The sequence below is a fragment of the Antechinus flavipes genome, chromosome 2, assembly GCF_016432865.1.
Source record: "Antechinus flavipes isolate AdamAnt ecotype Samford, QLD, Australia chromosome 2, AdamAnt_v2, whole genome shotgun sequence".
In the NCBI taxonomy this organism is placed as follows: Eukaryota; Metazoa; Chordata; class Mammalia; order Dasyuromorphia; family Dasyuridae; genus Antechinus; species Antechinus flavipes.
In genome coordinates, this window is record NC_067399.1 from 31,460,947 (window position 1) to 31,468,516 (window position 7,570).

A 7,570-nucleotide genomic window follows, 5' to 3' on the forward strand; every position below is an offset into this window, starting at 1 on the left:
CAATAGGATTGGCTAGAAACTGGAAATGCAAGCTAGCAACAACTCCTTCTTCCATCTAGGGTATTCTGATTGATTTAGTTCAACTGAAAGAATAACTAATGGTATATAGATAAAGGATTTCTTCTAATTATACAAGGACATCTATTGGTGTACAGATAATAGGTTTTTTTAATTAAAGTGATTTATAGGGAAACGGAACTTTTAAACTTATCTCAGAGAGGAAATCTGAACTTCTGAACTCATGAAATTAAATCAAAGGCAAAGAAACTTGACTTTGTCAGCTATACAAAATATTGGCAGTTATATAGAATAGACTCAGTTACAAAAGAAAATCAATTTTATTTTCTCAATACTGAACCTGATGTTTAAAAAAACAATCCTGATTTCACTTACAGTAAGCATAAATCCTAAGATTGTATTATTTTCTTTCTTTTACATAACAGTTGACCAAGAGTCAGTGATCAATGTAATATTCCCCATTAACCACTTATGCTGGATGTGTCAGACATTCTTCCCATTCTGTTCACTCCCATAGATGCACAGCTCCCACTACTATAATAGCTACTAGTCATCGTTCCTTGGCTTCCTACACAGTCTTCAATTGAAAAATCACTGGAATTTTCCTGTAAAACTTGGTCACATCCACTCATCCTACTTTGACCATCATAATCCCTCTAAATCCCACTCAATTGATGGCTAAATGAAACACTCTAAATGAATTCATTTGATAAGTCCATGCCTTCCATCATTTGGCTGCCATTAGCATTATTGCTTGCTCCTACTGCAGAATTCAAAAAAAGTCCTACATAGCTTTGTTAAACGTATTTGTTTTGTCTTTTGACAAAGCTGCCACAGCATCTTCATGAGAATCAAATTCAATATCTGCTTCTCCAGTCACTCTGCTATCAGATTCCATTTCACTGTGCATTCTGAGGTGAGTCATGAGAAAAAAATTATAAATTATCAATTTATATTATATATAATATAAATTATACATATATTATATATAAATTATAACATTTTCAGGAGTTCTATAAGGTAATCCTTTCATGTGCACACAATGGTTTGTTATACTCTAAAAAGTGGACCCACATCTCCATATTTATGATCAGACATTTCTAAACACACATACACACACACATACACATACACACACATACACACACACACACTAATTGAAGTCTATTCCAAATCTATCCAATTCAAAGTCTTAACTACTATTATAGCCATCATAGTCATAATGGCCTGCATACCCTCCACCACAGGCATCTCACCTCGGTTTTTCGAACCAATGCCGTCATAGCCATTACCATCTCTTGATCTGTACAATGACCTGGCAACTGCATAGCCATTAGCTCTCAAGGAGAGTATAATGAGTACAGATTTCTGTCCGACCACTCTTAAAGATTTTAATTCACCTCTTCCTCCCTTGTGTTTCTTTAGAGCCTATTCAGCTATTTCCTGTGAAGCAAACTACACAAAAGCCTTCTCCATACTCCTCCCCCTGGAAGTCCATGTTATCCCACTGGAAGGCAATGTTATCCAATTTGGCACAATTTCCTGGAAAACAAACGGAATGATTTCTTCTTGCTGTAGCCAAATGGGAGTTCTATAAGGTGCACAAAGCCATTACTGGCAAGATCAGGACTATTTGAACCAAAATGCTGCAACATCCAATCCATTCCAACATTATTTGACTTGAATACTCAACATATTTGTGTCCCATCGTTTCTCTCTTTTTTCAGCGCCAATCTGATTTCATCTTCTGATTCAAGTTCAACAAATGCTTTTCCATTTGATGTGCCTTCTTAGGCATAAATGAAACAAGTGCCTGATGCTCCATTTTGAATTTATCAATTCCAAGAAGAATCACAGGGCTTTATTGGCCAAGTAGGAGCAGGGCAAATGGAACTTTACCATGAAATCTTCTCCACCTTCAATGTTCAATTTGTTCAGCAAGTAGTAGCAGTTTAATACTTTATTTTGACATGGTTTTAAAAAAATGCTTAATTTTATTTTATTTTATTTTTTTGCTGAGGCAATTGGGGTTAAATGACTTGCCCAGGATCACACAGCCAGGAAGTGTTAAGTGTCTGATGCCAGATTTGAACTCAGGTCCTCCTCGCTTCAGGGCTGGTACTCTATCCACTGCACCACCTAGATGTCCTAATGCTTATTAATTTTTAAGAATTAACTTTAAACATCTAGTCTGGAAGCATCTATTAAGTACCTACTATATGTCAAACACGGGGGATACAAAAGAAAGAAGTAAAAAAAAAAAAAAAGTCCCTGCTCTTGAGAAGGTAGCTCCCAGTAGAGAGGGGGAAACTGCATGCCAATAAATAATGTAAAAACAAGGTAAAAATAGAATAAGTTAGAGAAAGTCAACAAAGGGAAGGCACTAGCATCAGAGCTATTTGAAAAGGATTATTTAAAAAGGTAGGTGTTAAGGACCATGCCCAGGTGAAGGGGCAGGTCAGTTCTCCGAGAGCTTCCAAAGCTGTGAATCATAACATCTGAAGGAGTTGCAAAGCAGCCTTTACTGACACAGGTCTTCCTTGTGGATTGGGAATGAAGTAAATTGGAGGCAGAGGGAAGAGGAGAGAGGTCAGAGAATGCAACTACCTCTCAGTCTCCATCATCATCCTGTCATGTGAAGGGATCTACTCTACAGGTCTGAGTTGGATCCCCAGCAGCCATAACATCTAGCAGCCACTAGAAGGTGGCTCCTGTATCACAACAGGCAGGACTTCAGCTGAAACCGGAAGGAAGCCAGAAGGTGAAGATGAGGAGGTAGAGAATTCAAGGCAGAGGAGGACAGCCAATAAAAATGCTCAAAGCTGGAGAATGAGGTGTCTTATGGGAGGAGCAGCAGGAAGTATCACTGAATTGTAGAGAACTTGAAAGAGAATAAACTATAAGAGGATTATAGGTGCCATGTCATGGATGGGCCTTAAAAGCAAAGAAGAAGATTTTATATTAAATCCTTGAAGAACCACTGGAGTTTATTGAATAAAATAAGTTATACAGAAATATTACTATACAAATAGTACATATGTTATAAAACCTGACATTTATAAAGGAAGATAGGGAATGGACCTGCAACTGAATTGTCACAGAGAACCAATTCCAATGTACATCAATACCTTTCTGCAACTTACACTGTCAGAGCTGACATGGACATGGAGAGGTTAAATTGCTTGTCTAGGAACATACAACCAGTGTAAGTCAAGGGCAAGATTTGAACCCAGATCTCTTTTGCTCTGAAGCTATTCACTACACCATATTGAATTAAGATAAAGATAAAATTATATTTATTCATGTACAAAAATCCTTTTGTTTCTTAATAAAATATAAGTAGTAGTAAGTTTGTCTTACTGAGATTGCTATAAGGATATTTCATTATTGCTTAAAATCTTAGTTTTATGCTTTGTTATATGTTTCAAAGTTCTGATTCTCTGTTCAGTATTTTTTAGAAAATTGGTTTTAATGACTGTCATAGGCAGAAGGAAAAGAAAATAAAGACATTTCTGAAATAGCAATAGCTTTAAGGAGAAGCCCATCATTGGCTTCGGTCACGAATTCAAAATATGTTTGTCTACCCTATCAACCAATTATACAAAGGTTTTATTGGTTGAAATTCAGCTAATAAAGTTCCATCTTCCCTGATGCCAATCAAACCAACAGTTCTTGAAAACTAATTGGAAGTTATTGCACTGATATGTGCTTAATAAATGGGATCAAAACCTACCGAGACATCATTTTTACATAATTTTTAAAAGTTTAGGAAAGTTTGTTTCCAATTTTTTTAATGTGCCATTAGGAGAGTATTTCTAGATGATGCACATTGTTTTCAGCAATGGAGATGAGAGAGTAAGTATCCCAGGAGGAAAAGGTGATAGCAGTGTTACATTGGCCAGAGAGACCAAGAAGGATGAGGGTTGGGAAGAGCTCATCAGATTTAGCAATTAAAAGATCACTGGTAACTTTGAAAAAGGTAATTGGAGTAAGAATTCAAGGATAATTAAGTGATTAAAAACCTTGGAGATAGGAAGGATTATGGTGCCCTCCATGGAGACAGCCATGTTCAGAAGAGGAGTGGGGTGGGGGAGGTGGATAGAGATCTGCAATGCAGATCACAGACATCCAGTCCACTTTCTGTGCTACTCATTCTTTTTCATAGAATAAAAAATGAAAAAGGAAAAGGGAAAAATTCAGGTCTTACTCACTGGCCATTTCCTCATAAGGAAGAGCCCCTTGGAGGGACAATCACAGAAGCCATGCTGTAGGTGATCTTGGAGGCAAAGTATGGGAACAGTGATAGGGGTGTATTTTGCTCCCCCAAAATTTTTCTTGCATGGCTGGTGCAGATGCATAGGTTGAGACGAGGTTATAACTACCCTGAGGAGCTAGCACCCAGAAACCAATAATACAAGTGATTGGGAAAGGGGGTATAATAGGTGGCACAGTGGAGGGAGGACTGGGTCTGAAGCTTAGGAAGACTCAACTTCATAAGTTCAAATTTAGCCTCAGCAAGATCTGATTTCAGCTACATGATCTTGGGCAAATCCCTTAACCCTGTTTGCTTCAGTTTCTATCTATAAAATGAGCTAGAAAAGGAAATGGCAAATCACTCCAGTATCTTTGCCAAGAAAACCCCAGAATGGGGTCACAAATAGTCAAATGTAACTGAAATAACTCAACAAAATTGAACTACCATGGGTAAAGAGGACGGCATGATTATGTTGGAGGCCAACCTAGTATTGCTTCTCAAGGAGATGTGATCCATCTTCCCATTCAACTTTTGGTTGACAATAAGGGGCAAAGGGTACATTTAAACCTAGGTTACCTAAGTCCCAGTGTTATACTCTTCCCCCTGCACCAAGTTATTTTTTTCCTTAGAGGATGTTAAAAATAAGACCGAGACCATGAGTTCCAGTTTTTTATAATAGCTAGCATGCGTATGTGCTTTCAAATTTACAAAGCACTTTTCATAGGTTATCTCATTTGACACAACAATTGTGGGGGTAGATGCTATTATTATTCTTATTTTAGAGATGAGGAAACTAAGACTAAGAGAAAGATGCTAAATGACTTCCCCAGCTTCCTGAGGTAGGAAATTAGTTACCAACAAGTAGCACATTTATAGGTTAGTATTATTATTAGTTTGTTGTTTTTCCAGCAAGTGAATTGGATTTAATGAGGGAGGGATGTGCAAGGTCCCCTGCCTTATTTTCCCTCCAGAGCCATCTGGCTCCAGTGGCCAGATAAAGATGAAGATGACTGGAGATGGTCCCAGATGCAGTGGGAAATCTTGGTCTTTTTAAGTTAAGATCTTATAAAGGTCTCAGTTTGACTGAGGCAACACCCCACTTGGTGATTAAGCCTAGGTAGCAACTGAAGCAAAGAATCTCCTTTTTCACCTAGGCCAAAAAAAATCTAAATAAATATACCTTATTATAGTACTAAGAACTTATCTTGGTCACCAAAGAGTTTCAAAGTGATGTAGGAAGAAATACAGCTGGTTCAGTAGTCTTGCTCCACAATTTGAAATCCACTTAGAATCAGAATGTTCAATTCCTAGGGGACCTCAGACAGCAAGGACCCTAAACAGGAAAACCTTCTGTAACATCCCAGAAAAGTGATTTTCTAGGCTTTATATCAAGATTTCAAATCAGGGGAAACAATGTGATAGAAAAAGGAACTAGCTTCAATTTTGATTCTGCTCATTTACTACATGTGTGGCCTTTGGTACGTTATAGAATTTCTTTGGAGCTCACTTTCCTCATCTGAAAAACGAGGGGTTGGTTTAGACCACTTCTTAGAGCCCTTATGACACTAAATTAATTATTTCAGGTCCTCCTGAAGTAGTTCATTCTAGTTTTGGAGAATTCTTTGGAGAGAACTTATAGATTATTTCATTGACTTTCTCATCTTCACAGAGCCACAGATCTTGGACATATGAGGGGACTTGAGGGACCAGCTAGTCTAAATATTTGATTTCACAGATGAGAAAACAGAGTCCAGAGCTGGGTGAAATGAAATCACTTGGCCAATGCTACACAGCCAAATAATGGAGCCAGGAATAAAACCCAGACTTTTGGACCCAAGCACCTTTCTGGTGCTTCAAATCAATTCAATCCATTAAACACTTATTAAACACCTTCTATGTGCCAAACACTCTACTAAATGAAAACAAAAACAAAACAGGTGCTGTCATTAAGGGATTTATATATTCCATGGGGGGAAAACCCAGGACATTCTACCGAGCTTGGGTCATCAGCATCTTCTTCCTGTCCTGAGAAGGGCATCGCTGCAGAGTGGCCACACAAGTGTTGTGTTGTGAGGAAAACCTGAGTTCAATTCACCTGTGATGTTTGTTGTGATCACAGAAAACGCACCTAACATCCTTGAGCTTCAGATTCCCCATTACAAAATGGAGATCACGGTGGTTCCTCTCAAAAGGGAGTCTTGCTTTCAAGACTGGAAAGTATATTGTTCTGAAATTAGGGAACTGAGTTCCCATCCTACATCTGATGCTGAGTACCTAAGTATTCTGGGACTCACTTCAATTTCTTTATGTGTAAAAAGGGCCATTTGGACTAGATGGTCCCTGATCTATTATAAGATTAATGATCCTATGAGTATATATATTCATATAGAAGTGTTCATATATACAAATACAAATATATAAATATATGTACTCAAAAGTATGTATATTTATACATATATATACATGTGTATATATACTCATATAAATACATATTTGTGTGTATATATACTAACACGTCTGAGGATGCACACAATACATGTATATATGTGCACATACATGAGTATATATGTATTAAACATTATGAATATATCTGCTATTATCCAAATGAGAGTATAAAGAACTTCAAATGCCATATACGTATTAGTTATTATCATTAATTTTGTTATTATTATTCTTCACATCAATGAACCCTGATATGCCCTCCCATATCACTAGAAGATTTTATTTTCCTAAGCATCTGCTCTAAATACAGCAGTTTATGGCCTGAGAACATTAAGTGGGTAGTGTGCAACTCAACACTGATTTTTAATGTCCCTTAGTATCCCCTGATGCTTGTATGAGTTAATGACAATGCAGCTGTCCCTTTTGTTGTCATCAGCTTTCTTATTTCTGTGTTTGCCAAGCTAAAGATTAACAGTCAGTCTTCAGTGGGAGTTTGCCCTGTGGGATATTCACTCCATTAAACAAGGTAGTGATTTCAGTGGTAACAAGGTCTTCCCCCACTTCAGCTGGAAACAGCTTTGGTTGAGGTCAAATTTCCTTAAGGATATTTTCCTAGTTGCATCTACAATTTTTTAAGGCTCATTAAAGATGCCATTTTGGTTCCCAGAATCTCTTTCTCCTCTTCTAGGAAGATGAGCTGACACTGTTTGTGAATGTACTGGCTGAGTCAAAAGAAAGAAAATGATGGCTTTTGAACTAATGTTTAAGTGAACTGGCTCTCAATCAGGGAAGGGGAGGAGGAAACACCATTCCACATTTTCGAGCATTCCTGATTGTCAAGTACTGATGGATCAC

General features: G+C 37.5%; 1 pseudogene; it reads right to left on the minus strand.

Annotated features, from left to right (window-relative positions):
- Nucleotides 1-461: 461 nt before the first annotated feature.
- On the minus strand, nucleotides 462-1,726 carry LOC127546331 (heterogeneous nuclear ribonucleoprotein H-like; annotated as a pseudogene).
- Nucleotides 1,727-7,570: the final 5,844 nt, after the last annotated feature.